The sequence below is a fragment of the Mustela erminea genome, chromosome 7, assembly GCF_009829155.1.
Source record: "Mustela erminea isolate mMusErm1 chromosome 7, mMusErm1.Pri, whole genome shotgun sequence".
Taxonomy (NCBI): Eukaryota; Metazoa; Chordata; class Mammalia; order Carnivora; family Mustelidae; genus Mustela; species Mustela erminea.
In genome coordinates this window covers 12,889,794-12,903,853 of record NC_045620.1, presented here as the reverse complement: position 1 = coordinate 12,903,853, position 14,060 = coordinate 12,889,794, and the positions used below count along the sequence as shown (strand labels likewise).

Genomic DNA, 14,060 nt, shown 5'->3' with positions numbered 1-14,060 from the left:
AATTCAGTCCTTAAATGTAGAATAATTACAGTGTGTAAAGTTACAGATCTTCATTTTAGATCTTCATTTTACCCTTCCTTGCTCAGTGTTAAATTTTGAATGTCAGAAATAGTTATTTAATGAATTAGTGTAAATGTTTACTGCATTCTTGGGAGATTTACATGAAATGAATGAATGAATGAATTAGGAAGCAGTTGTGTGTATTGCCAAAGAGTTCCCTCTTGAGTGTATTGTGTAAAAGATCACTCCTTGGTACTGAAGTGTTTGGAAAGGTGAAATATGGGAAAAGAAGCTTAAACCTTAGGAACTGTACCTGCATTTTGGTAGATGTAGAGTATGAAAAAGACAGGTATGTTGCATGTTTATATTAATGATTTGGAGAAGAGGTGGGAAGAATTGATGCAAATAAAAAATAAAATATAAATACTTAAATGTTTTCATTATCTGAGTTGTTTTTAAAGCATTCACTGGAGACACAACCGACATCTTTTTTTTCTTTATAAAAATATTTTTTATTTAGATTCTAGTTCCTTAACAGTGCAGTGTTGATTTCACAGCCAGTATCGTCTTTCATGATTTTAAAAATTGTTCTTAAAATTGCAGTCTCTTGGAGATATATCTTTCTTCTTAACCTGCCTAAAGTTCACTCTTTGTCTTGATTTGATACTCGCATTAATGATTAGTTTGTTATTACAGGATAAAGAAACTGGTTTCAGGGAGAAAGATAATAACTTGATCATTTCTTCCCTCACATACCTGTTTATATATGGTCTTATGTAAAAATTGGCACCTTGAACTTAAAATGTTCTTTGCCTCTCCCCACTCTCCTCAAAAAATAGAAAAATGAAAGCCTAACAAGAAAAGGAATATATGCAGTCCTGGTGGCCAATGAGTTAATGTTCATTTGCAGCCTGGGGGCGGGGGGTGTCAGCGTGCAGTCTCTGTTTTCTGATTGGCTGCTAAAAGGTGAAATTGAAACCACTGTAAACTTTTGACCCTGTAGCAATTCTTGTGGAACGCCTTCCACTGGTGGAGCCCATAGCTTCGCTCAGTTCCCCACCCAATCCGCCCACCCCCTTTCCTGTATTTATTTTGTGTGATCGTGCAGCACTGCATGCAGTTTTTCCAAGAGCGGGTGGTGTGCGGTGGGGGGCGGGGCTGTGGTGGGGAGCGGGGAGAGGGAGGCCGAACAAGCACCAGCAAGCGACTTCCTTACATGACTGTTTTAGTAACTGTGTTAGTACTAAGTACAACTCAGCCAAAGATATGGGCCTTGATAATAAGCTGGTCTGACAACTGGATTTTTTAGTTTTTTCCTTAATATAAAGGTAATTTAAAAAATGCAAAATGGTTATGATTAATGCCATTGTTCATCAGTGGATAGTATTGTGTAGCATAGTTTCCTGGATATTTTGAGTCAAAAATAGCTTCCATTTTCAGCAACCTTTATATCCCATTAGTATTTCCTATATCTCATGTAATTTTTACACACATGGCCTACGGTTACAAAAGTTTTTTTCTTCTTTGCCTTTGTCTTTTATTATAAAGAAAGGCATTTTAGTTATGATAACCATGGAAAATAATTGTAGAAATTATGTGTACATTTGAATTACATTATTTGCCTTTCTCTCTTTGCTGAAGTAAATAGTTTTGAGTTTTTCTTGCTTTACAGTGACCGCATCAGCCCTACGAAAAAGGCAAGGTAGTTCTCTGCTCTCTCTTAATATTCTCATTGGACTCTGTGTCTTCAGTTCTGGTCCTTCATTGTATCCCTGTTGTCTGGTGCCATGTAGTGAATGGATGCTTAGCACATATTTGCTGAATGAACATAGTTGCATTTTGGCCTTTTGATACCTGCTTCTCCTTTTCTAATTAGTGATAGGTACCCTATTTTGCTCATACTTCTGGAGGCCAGTGCAACATTTGGCTTCTCCTAGGTACACAGGAAGCCTTCAGTTGAATTAAATGTCTCATATAAAGTTCCTTCAAGAAGCTGGACTTCCAAAACATAGGTTTTCTGAAAGCAAGGCTTCTGTTTTCATCGCTTCATTTAAATTTTTATTTTGATGCTTTATGGAACTAAACATTTATTGTAATTTACTAAATGACTGTGTAGAATAAATTAGTATGAATCAGCTTAGTCCTTTCTAGTATATAGCATGAGATAAGTAGTAATACATTGTGAGTTTTTTTAACCCTGTCCTGACTTTACTAGACATGTATATGCTGTAATTTGAAATAATTCCTGCCCTCCCTTGTCAAAAAGATGATGGTGTTTAAAAAAGTTTGTCATCGGGACACCTGGTTGGCTCAGTTGGTTAAGCGGCTGCCTTTGGCTCAGGTCATGATCCCGGCATCCTGGGATGGAGTCCCACATTGGGCTCCTTGCTTGGCAGGGAGCCTGCTTCTCCCTCTGCCTGCCACTCTGCCTGTGCTCGCTCTCTCTCTCTCCCTCTCTCTCTCTGACAAATAAAATCTTAAAAAAAAAAAAGTTTGTCATCAGTATATTACCTGTGTACACTTGGGTACCAAATACATTTTTACTTATTATTTACTAAAGCACATGATAATGGGCTAAATAATAGTAAAAAATTTTTTTCTTAATAAAATATTTTTAAGCTAAGTTTACACAGCTCTAAAAAAGTGGCACTTTTTGAAATAATTTTAAATTTCCATAAAATTTTTAATTTACATTTGGTTTTTCCCTTTCAGCTTAGCTACAGATTTGTTGCAGTTGAGTGTTGCAAGTAAAATCTGTTGCTTTGGGGGTAAAAAAAAAACCCAACAACTATATATTTGATAAATAATCTCAGCTGCAGAATAATGTTTCATTTACACCATTATTATGTAACCCTTACCTTGAAATTGATGGATAAACTTATTCTGTAGTGTTTTGGGGGTAGGTGGGCAAAGAGCAGACTTTTCCCAAAGAGGGTGTTTCCCCATCTCTACAATTTTTAGGGAACTGAGGAGAGAGTCCCAGGGAACACTACTCACAGCAGCATGGCAGGAACAATGAGTTTAATATGATTAATAGTAGAGTCCTTGCCCCCTTCCATTTTCAGCAGCAGAAGAAAAACATATTCATGATATTTGGTGGCCTATTTTTGCCCAGTTGGTGTTTCCAAGCATCAGCATTTTATAGTTTGGATTTTCTTCTCTGTCAGCTCCCCTCCCCCAGTTTGATTCTTTGTTCTGGCCTTGAGGCACATCTTCTCTGACTAGCTATTAACAGAGCTCAGTTTGATTTTTTTTTTTTCTTCTGCATTAGATTTCTCCTGATGCAGGCTTTGATAATGTGGATCCCACCAGTCACATTTTTCGTAAATTTTAGTGGAAAAATTAACCTCTCCCCCATCTGCATATTTAATATTTTGGGGACATGTCATTTAGTTTTTTTTAGTGTGACTTTTGTTTGTGTGATGGCCTGAAATCCAAATTATGAAAAGGCATAAGAATGTGCTTATTTTTGTTAAAGGTAAAAAATACAGTCCCAGGAAATCTGTAGGACTGTTGACTTTGCAGAATCTTGGTTTTAGATAAGTTAATTGCAGTTTTCTGGGTCCCATACTTTATAGTACTTTTTAATTATTTGTTTTTTAAAGTTCTGTTTATTTATTTTTTAAGTTATCTTTACGTTCAGCATGGGGCTCAAACTCACAACCTGGAGATCAAGAGTCACATGGTCTTCTGACTGAGCCAGCCAGATACCCTAGTGTATAATACTTTTTTTTAGCTTATCTACCCCTTGCAAGGTCCTGGTAGGCAAGCCAGTCATTGGTCTATATGATTTTCTGGGGACCACTATAGTCCAGCTCCACACTTTCTGGGAGGGGAAATTTTTGTAGATGATGTTTCTTTGGGATATAGGGAGTTACGGGGTACAGGTTAGCTTGGGTTAGCACTCAGGGTAGCTGTCATCAGCAGTGTAATACTTGTATTAATAGGGGTTCTCTTGCCAGCCTTCCACACTAGGCAGTAGTGCTTGTTTCCTGCTTATGGTACTAGGTACATTCTGACTCATAGCTTTTCCTACCCACCTCTCTTGTTCTGTAGGTACTAACCCTACCCAGCAACCTTTGTCCTTCCCCCGTAAAAAAGAGCAACAACAAAAGAATCATTTTTTTAAAATGAAACTTGAATTAAAACTAGGCCAGGAAACCTTGGGCTTTACAGAAGTTCTGCCTGCTTTCCGCTCTTCACCTTTCTCTAATTAAATACCATAAAAGTTCAAGTAATGAAACATTGAATTTATTTATTTATTTAAAACAGATTATTTATTTATTTATTTATTTAGACTTTATTTTATTTTTTCAGTGTTCCAGGATTCATTGTTTATGCACCACACTCAGTGCTCCATGTAATACGTGCCCTCCTTAATACCCACCACCAGGTTCACCCACCCCCTACCTGCTTCCCCTCCAAAACCCTCAGTTTGTTTTTCAGAGTCCACAGTCTCATGGTTTATCTCCCCCTCCAATTTCCCACAACTCACTTCTCCTGTCCTTCTCCCAATGTCCTCTGTGTTATTCCTTATGCTCCACAAGTAAGTGAAACCATATGATAATTAACTCTCTCTGCTTGACTTATTTCACTTAGCATAATCTCCTCCAGTCCCATCCATGTTGATACAAAAGTTGAATATTCATCCTTTCAGATGTAGGCATAATACTCCATTGCATAGATGGACTATATCTTTATCCATTCATCTCTTGAAAGCCATCTTGGCTCTTTTCAGTTTGGCGACTGTGGCTGTTGCTTTCAGAAAGTGGTCGATTTTCTGTTTCTAGAATTGTTGCTCTTCTTCTCTTCAATCTCCTGTTGGATTTGTAGGTGTTTGCAATGGTTTGATAAGCTATCTAGCTGATCTCCTGCTACCTGATGTCGTCTCAGTCTGTTACTTCTCCACCATCTTGACTCCTCCCTTCCAAAAAGATTTTATTTATTTATTTGACAGACAGAGATCACAAGTAGGCAGAGAGGCAGGCGGGGGTGGAGGGTGGAAAGCAGCCTCCCTGCTGAGCAGAGAGCCCGATGTGGGGCTCCATCCCAGGACCCTGACATCCTGACCTGAGCCAAAGGCAGAGGCTTAACCCACTGAGCCACCCAGGCGCCCTAAACATTGAATTTATTTAAACACTAAAACTAATGATTGTATTTCTCTTATTTTTTATTTGGAGATACTTGGACATTCTTTTTTTTTTTTTTTAGTATTTTATTTGACAGAGCGATCACAAGTAGGCAGAGAGGCAGGCAGAGAGAGGGGTGGAAGCAGGCTCCCTGCTGAGCAGAGAGCCTGATGCGGGGCTCCATCCTAGGACCCTGAGATCATGACCTGAACTGAAGGCAAAGGCTTTTTTTTTTTTTTTTTTTAAAGATTTTATTTATCCATTTGGCAGATGGAGATCACAAGTAGGCAGAGAGAGAGAGAGAGGATGAAGCAGGCTCCCTGCAGAGCAGAGAGCCCAATGTGGGGCTCGATCCCAGGACCCTGGAATCATGACCTGAGCCGAAGGCAGAGGCTTTAACCCACTGAGCCACCCAGGTGCCCCATACTTGGACGTTCTTTTTTTAAGATTTTATTTATTTATTTGTCAGAGAGAGAGAGAGAGAGAGCGAGCACATAAGCAGGCAGAGTAGCAGGGAGAGGCAAAGAGAGAAGCAGGCTCCCCGCTGAGTACGGAGCCCGATGTGGGACTCGATCCCAGGACCCTGGGATCATGACCTGAGCCAAAGGCCGTGGCTTAACCTGCTGAGCCACCCAGGTGCCCCCACACTTGGACATTCTTAAGTTAGATGTCAGATTGTTATTGGTTGACTAATAATAGTTTTAATTGATTTTTTAAAAGATTTTATTTATTTGAGAGAGAGAGAGAGAGAAATACTGAGAGAGAGCACATGAAGCGGGGGGTGTGTGGGAAGAGGGAGAGACAGGTTTCCTGGTGAGCAGGTAGCTAGACGCGGGGCTCTATCCCAGGACTCTGGAATCACCCTGAGCCGAAGGCAGATGCTTAATGGACTGAGCCACCCAGATGTCCCTTAATTTATTAAGCATTTATATATCAGGGAATGATAAGTAATTTAAGCATTTTCACCTGATCTTCTCAAGGGCCTTGATAAATCTAAGGCTTAAAGAAGTTTTCAGGTTGGGTACTAGCTGTAAATAAAAGCTGGGAGTTGAGTCTAGATCAGGTGGACTCCAGAGTGTCAGCTCTTAAACTGCTTGCTAATAAGTAGTCATATTATTTTGGTCTGGAAGATATATTCCAAGAATCAGCTTCCTTTTGACATGTTGTTTATAAGCTAGAGACTATATTGTAATTAAAAATAGATATGTTAGTAGATGTAGTATTTCTTTTTTAGATTTTAATTGCATGGCATTTATACACTACCTGGATTTTTCTCCTATCCTTTCCTGAACCATGTATGATGAGTTTCCTTACCCTCAATATTCTCACCTTTAAATTGGGTTTCAGGAATGCAGCAGACCCTTAACGTAATGCAGCTGGATTGTGGTTGGTTGTTACTAAATACTCCATGCGGATTGGCCATGGCTGTGATACGGAACTTGTAAAGACATCATTTTTTCTTGTACTCCTCCTTTCCAACAGACCTGCCAGTTCCAGCATGAACTTTAGGGTGTAGTTATGGCTGTTTTCTTGATATATAAACACCACTAGAATTAGTGGTAGATTAGATTGTTGCTTTATTGTTCTACTTGGAAGTTCAAAAGATGAAGGTGAATGTTTTATTGGCTCACCGTCTTTGCTGCACCAGAGCCTGCTCCACATTCCCTCAAGTGCAGGAATGCTGTTTATATGTTCATGTATATTATTGCAGATTATTTCTGAAGAACTGCCCCTCCTTTTCCTCTCCCACTTAAAAATATTTCCTTTCTCCTTTTATTATTTAAAGATTTTATTTATTTATTTGACACACAGAGAGAGCATAAGCAGGGGGAACAGCAGGCAGATGGAGAGGGAGAAGCAGGCTCCCTGATGAGCAAGGAGCCTGATGTGGATGGAGCTCGATCCCAGGACCTTAGGATCACGACCTGAGCTGAAGGCAGACAGTTAACCAACTGAGCCACCCAGGCGCCCTTAGAAATATTTCTTGTTGGTGATCCAAGTGCAGTCTTTCCTAGAGGGGAAGCAAACATCCATGGCTTTTTCCCTTCTTTTTTCTTCCTTGCTTATTTGCTTTATCCATTCATCCACCCATCTGGTAGATATTTATCTTTTTGGACTCAGCTATTTAAGCATTAGCTTCTGCCAGGATTGATCAATCTCTCTCTCTCTGTCTCTCTCTCTCTATGTGTGTGTGTGTGTGTGTGTGTGTGTGTGTGTGAAGATTTTATATACTTGAGAGAGAGCGAACCGGCTGGTGAAAGGGGCAGAGGGAGAGGGGGAGTAGGCTCCCCACTGAGCAGGGAGCCTGATGCAGGGCTCCATCCCAGGACCCTGAGATCACGACCTGAGCCGAAGGCAGAGGCTTAACTGACAGAGCCACCCAGGTGCCCCTCAACATTGTTTTTAGTTGTTATTTGTTGAGCATTCCTTTTGGACAGGTGGGAACACCCCAGATTCACATTACTTATCTGTTTGGTTACTATTCAGGACTCTTGGGAGTTGGTTTCCTCAACTGCTGTTTTGTATTATCCATGTTTATCAATGGCGACAGGGTGTATTATATATGCTATACCTGACTTATAAGCAGAAACGGTATTACATGGCAAAATAAGGCATCACCTCACATTCCTAGGAAGAGGCCTTGTACTTGATATAGCAGTTTTGTTTTTGCTTATCTCGTATGTCCAGAGAAGGGAACGGTGGGGAAGGTTAATTTGTGTGTGACTAATACTACTACTTACATTAAGAAAGGGCAATAAAATTCAACACCCTCCTCCCCTTTTTTTGTTTGTTTTCAGGATTAGTATCCTTGCTGAACAGTGGAATCACAGACCAATAAAAATAAGCTCCTACTTGAACATCATTTGACTGGTTAGCCAGGTAATTCACTTTTACTTTGACTTGATCCTTTGTGATTTTCTGTCTCCCCGCTCTGAAGATCCTGACATTCCTTTTATGATTTAATCTTAAACTTGTGTCGTATTTCATGTTTTTCTCTTTTGTTTTTTAGTTTTGTTTGTTTATTTGAGAGAGAGAGTGGGTGGGGCAGAGGAAGAGAATCTTTAAACAAACTCCCCACTAAGCGCAGAGCCCGATGCTCGATCCTAGGACCCTGAGATCATGACCTGAGCGGAAACCAAGTCAGATGGTTAATTGACTGAGCCACCCAGGCACCCTCATGTTTTTCTCTTTAATGATAACATTAGTTGAATGACTGAATGGTCTTGAAATAAGTGAATATGTATCTATATTCATATATATGTGTGTGTATATATATAGTATATATATATACTATATATATACAGACATAACTTTTTTGGGGAAGAAGGGAACTATATGTTACAGTTTAATGTGAGTTACTACCCTCCTACCCACTTCTCCCTTACATGTGAATACTTCAATCTCTCTTTTTTTTTTTTTTTTTTTAAAGATTTATTTATTTATTTAAGAGAGGGGGAGTAGCAGGCAGAGGGAGAGGGAGAAGCAGGCTCCCTGCTCGGCTCAATCCCAGGACTCTGGGATCATGACCTGAGCAGAAGGCAGACACATAACTGACTGAGCCACCCAGGCTCAGTGTTTATTCAGAATCTGAATCAATCCCATTTATTTTTTCTATTTCACCATGTGAAGACTAGTTTCCCTAGATTGCTTGTGCTGGCATATAATATCTCATATAATAACTCCTCTCCTAACTCCTGTTGCACCAGCATAGGAGAAATGAGAATAGAAAAAGTTGTCTGATACTCAGAAAACAGTTACCCTTTGCTTAGCTGAATTTTTTTTTGTTAATAGTACTGTCATTCTTCTGGTTAGCTCGGCTTGAAATCCAAATCATCTTTGAACTGCCCCCTTCCTGCCCCTTTGATAAATTAGTTATTTAGTAAACAGTCCTTATCTGGTTTTCTGTTTTGCCGTCTCCTGTATTTGTACCACTTTGTGCTAATACCTTAGTTTCCTAGGCCAAGATCCCATAGTTTCTTGCTTATATTTGTTCAAATGTCCCTTTATTATCTCTTATCTACTGTTTCTAGCACTTGAAGTGTTGCTTAGAAAATTTCCTTAAGTATGTCCCTTTTAATTAAGCCTCTGTTCTGCTCTAAGCTTTGTGTTTCCATTCCCTGGCTTACAGAAAAAAATACAAACTCTATTCTCTGACATTTGAAGCAGTCCTTTATCAGGGAATCTGTTTAAACCTTTGGTTTCAGCTCTTGCTGTTTCCCTATAAAATCCTTCAATTAATTGTGGGATATACATACCCATTATCTTCTGAACATAGTAGAAAACTATCTCCATGCTATTTATTTAAAAAAAAAAAAGAAACACTTCTTTATTGGGAAGTCATTTCCGTTTATAGAAGTTATAAATATAGAGTATAAAAAACATCTAGATATCCTTTAGCCAGATTCACCCACTTGCTTATCATTTGCATCCTGTGTGCTCTCACTCTCCCCCTCTGTCTAGATGCGTGCATAGTTCTTTCCTGAACTGAGGGCAAGTTACATCTATTGAGCTGCTTTCTGCTAATACTTATGTATTCTCTAAGAATAGGGTCATTCTCTATTATAAAGCTGTTGTACAGTTATCAGCTTCATAAATGGACTCTGACACAAATGTATGGTCTATCTTCCAGTTTGGTCAGTTGAACTAATAAAGTCTGTTAACAGCATTTCCTTTGCTTCCTGTACAGAATCCAGTCTAGGGTCATTTCATTTACTTCTCTTCAGTCTCCTTTTTCCCGGAATATTTCCATAGCCTTTGTCTTTTATGGCATTGACATTTTTGAAGGACATGGCCCATCCCCCCTTTAAATAGAATGTTCTTCATTTTATGTTTCTCTGAAGTTTCCCTGTGATTAGTTTGGGGTTATGCATTCTTGGCTGGAATGTTGTGTAGGTGATGTGATGATATCTTGAGAAAGATGTCCAACTTCTGGAGACACATGATTTCTTTTGTCCCCTTTTATGATGTTAATATTGATTATTTGGCCAGGATGTTGCCAGATTTCTCCACTGTATAGTTTATTTTCCTTCCATTCAATAAGCATTTGTGGGGAGACAATGCAGATACCATGGTTCTCATCACAGTTTGCTCTAGACTTAACATTCATTGATGATTCTTTTTTTTTTTTTTAAGATTTTATTTATTTATTTGCCAGAGAGAGAGAGGGAGAGAGAGAGCACACGCAAGCGAGCACAGGCAGACAGAGTGGCAGCAGAGGCAGAGGGAAAAGCACGCTCCCGGCCGAGCAAGGAGCCCAATGTAGGACTCGATCCCAGGATGCTGGGATCATGACCTGAGCCGAAGGCAGCTGCTTGACCAACTGAGCCACCCAGGCATCTCTCATTGATGATTCTTACCTGATTTTATTTTTCACTGGGTTGGCTCCAAATGGTTATTTTTTGATTCCAGCATTTCCTTTATACTACAAGTCAGCCCTTGACATTATTCTATAATCAAGAGCCCTCTCTATCAGTTTGGACTCATGAATTCCTAGGTTTTCAATTGATAAATTCATTACCCTGCCTAATTATTTTGATACTCCAGTCCTATGTTTAGAAAGTGGAACTCTTTTTTTTTTTTTAAATATTTAAGCGCTTGGGGCGCCTGGGTGGCTCAGTGGGTTAAGCCTCTGCCTTCAGCTCGGGTCATGGTCTCAGGGTCCTGGGATCAAGCCCCACATCGGGCTCTCTGCTCAGTAGGGGAGCCTGCTTCCTCCTTTCTCTCTTTCTCTGCCTGTCTCTCTGCCTGCTTGTGATCTCTGTCTGTCGAATAAACAAAAATAAAATCTTAAAAAAAAAAATATTTAAGCGCTAGAAAGTGGAGTTTTTTTTTTTTTTAAGATTTTATTTATTTATTTGACACACAGAGAGAGATCACAAGTAGGCAGAGAGGCAGGCAGAGAGGGGGAAGCAGGCTCCCTGCTGAGCAGAGAGCCCAGTGTGGGGCTGGATCCCAGGATCCTGAGATCATGACCTGAGCTGAAGGCAGAGGCTTTAACCCACTGAACCACCCAGGTGCCCCAGAAAGTGTAATTCTTTTTTTTTTAAATCTTTTTTATTTTTTATTTTTAATTTATTATTTTTAAAAAATATATATTTTTAAGATTTTATTTATTTATTTGACAGGGAGAGATCACAAGCAGGTAGAGAGGCAGGCAGAGAGAGGGAGGGAGGAAGCAGGCTCCCCACTGAGCAGAGAGCCTGATGCAGGGCTCCATCCCAGGACCCTGAGATCATGACCTGAGCCGAAGGCGAGGCTTTAACCCACTGAGCCACCCAGGCGCCCCAAAAGTGGAATTCTTAATCAGTCTTCCTATCCTTTTGAGGAAGAATAGTAGAGACTAGAATCCTGTGGGAGTGGGAGGTGTTCTCATTGCCCATGGGTTGACCCTTTCAGTGGACAGAGCTAGTAAAATGTGTGTGCTTAACACACATATGTGCATACACCAACATACTTGTACCTAAACACTTTTATAGCAACATGTGTATACATAGTTTAGAAATCAAGAGTTTATATCAGTATTCCAGCTTCACTCCCTGTCTACAGGGTTCTTTCTCTGCACTTACTGTTTCATATTTTTATGTCCCTTTTTATGTTGTGAGAAACCGTGGCTCCCATCATTATCAGTGCATTTACTCATTTACTCTATCTTATAATACATCTCAAAAAATTTCAGAGTCACTTTGCCCCATTTCACCACAATAAACTTAATTAAAGTGGAGAATTTATATGTAGTTCTTCACTGTTTTACAACCATCCTGCCCAAGTCTGAGAATGAATAAATAAATATTGTATTCTTAAATTACTTGAATCAGCCTTCTGTTGTTCCTTTCTTGCTTTCCCATTCCTCTTCACTTCCCACTCCAACTTTCTGCATAAGGTAGTTATAGTATTCATTTGAAATTAAATTAGGTTCATCTTTTTTTTTAGGTTTTTAAAAAAGATTGATTTATTTCAGAGAGCGTGTGCGCAGGCTTGTGTTTGAGCAAGGGAAGGGGCTCCTGGAAGGGGGGGTGGATGGTGGGTGGGGTGGGGGGAAGAGCAGAGGGAGAGGAAGAGAATCAGAAGCAGACTCCTCACTGAGCGTGGAGCATGGAGCTTGATGTGTGGTTTGGTTTTCAACCCTGAGATCATGACCTGAGCCAAAACCAAGAGTCGGATGCTTAACTGACAAAGCCACCAGTGTGCATCTCCCCCCAACTTTTAAAAAAGTGGGCTCCATGATGGAGCTGGGAGTTGGGAGCCCCAGCCTGGGGCTTGACCTCAAGACCCTGAGATCATGACCTGAGCTGAAATCCAGAGTCATTAGCTTAACTGACTGAGCTACCCAGCTGCTCCCAGTTTTCTTTTTTTTTTTAATGCTCCTTCTTACTCTGATTGGCTTTATTTTGAAGTTGTAGAAAACAAATTCAAATTATTCAAAAGATGCACTTCCCTTCTCTATCCTTTCCATTCCATTTCCTCCCTTTTTCATAGTAACCAACCTTGCTATTCCCGAGCCGCTTTCTCATTTATTTTTTTATTTTTTTATTTTTTTTAAGATTTTATTTATTTATTTATTTGACAGAGAGAAATCACAAGCAGAAATGCATATACCATAGTTTACTGAAGGTGATATTTTATGTATAGGTATTATTTAGGTTGTTTCCAGTATTTTGAAGTTAAAATAATGCTGCAGTGAATAACCTTATGAATATATTTTTTTATTTGGGGAGTGTTCCTTCAGGATAAGTTCCTGGAAGTGAGGCTACTCTATTTAAGGGTAAGTGTGTGTGTCAGTTTTTGTTAGATATTGTCAAATCACATTCCATAAGGATTACACCATTTTGGATTCCCACAAGCAATGTATGAGAATGACTATGTGTTTAACCACAGTCATTCTGCAAAAGTTTTTTAGCTCAGCATAATATGTATATTTTTTACATGTATGTACATTATTGCATGTATTGGTAATTGCTTTTTATTGCTGAGTAGTATTCCACTGTGTGACTAGTTCTCATTTTTGGCTACTATGAAGAATAAAGCCACTCTGAACATTCAGGTAGAAGTCACTGTGTAGATTTTGCCCTCTTGAGTAAATACCCAGGAGTGCAGTTGCAGGGTCTTATGTTAGGTGTATGCTTATCTTTTTTATTTTATTATTTATTATTATTATTTTTAAAGATTTCACTTATTTATTTGACAGAGAGAGATCACAAGTAGGCAGAGAGGCAGGCAGAGAGAGAGAGAGAGAGAGGGAAGCAGGCTCCCCACTGAGCAGAGAGCCCAATGTGGGGCTTGATCCCAGGACCCTGATATCATGACCTGGGCTGAAGGCAGGGGCTTAACTCACTGAGCCACCCAGATGCCCTGCTTATCTTTTTATTAAAAAATTTTTTTTGGGACGCCTGGGTGGCTCAGTGGGTTAAGCCGCTGCCTTCGGCTCAGGTCATGATCCCAGCGTCCTGGGATCGAGTCCCACATCGGGCTCCTTGCTTGGCAGGGAGCCTGCTTCTCCCTCTGCCTCTGTCTGCCATTCTGTCTGCCTGTGCTCACTCTCTCTCCCTCTCTCTCTGACAAATAAATAAAATATTTAAAAAAAAAAAATTTTTTTTTGTTTCAATTTTTAAATACTAGTTAGTTAGAAAACTTAGTATTTATTTGTTTCAATTTTTAATTTAAATTCTGGTTAGTATATATATATATTTTTAAATTTTTTTAAATTTATTTTTTCAGTGTTCCAAGAGTTATTGTTTATGCATCACACCAGTGCTCCATGTAGTACCTGCCCTCCTTAATGCCCACTACCAGACTCACCTTTCCTAACACTCTCCTCCCCTCAAAAACCCTCAGTTTGTTTCTGAGTCCACAGTCTCTTATGCTTCATCTCCCCCTCGGATTTTCCCCCGTTCACTTTTCCTTTCCTTCTCCTAAAGTCCTCCATGTTATTCC

At 39.6% G+C, this 14,060-nt stretch overlaps 1 protein-coding gene across 6 annotated transcripts in view; it reads left to right on the top strand.

Moving 5' to 3' along the window:
• Positions 1-14,060, top strand: part of NCOA3 (nuclear receptor coactivator 3) — a 140,024-nt gene that overhangs the window by 60,796 nt on the left and 65,168 nt on the right. For 4 of the 6 annotated variants that reach the window (XM_032350420.1, XM_032350415.1, XM_032350416.1 and 1 more), the window contains one exon: positions 7,928-8,009. The exons of the other annotated variants lie outside the window; for them this stretch is intronic. The gene's annotated coding sequence lies outside the window, so the exon portion shown is untranslated. The remainder of the gene's footprint in view (positions 1-7,927; positions 8,010-14,060) is intronic. 6 annotated transcript variants of the gene reach the window in all.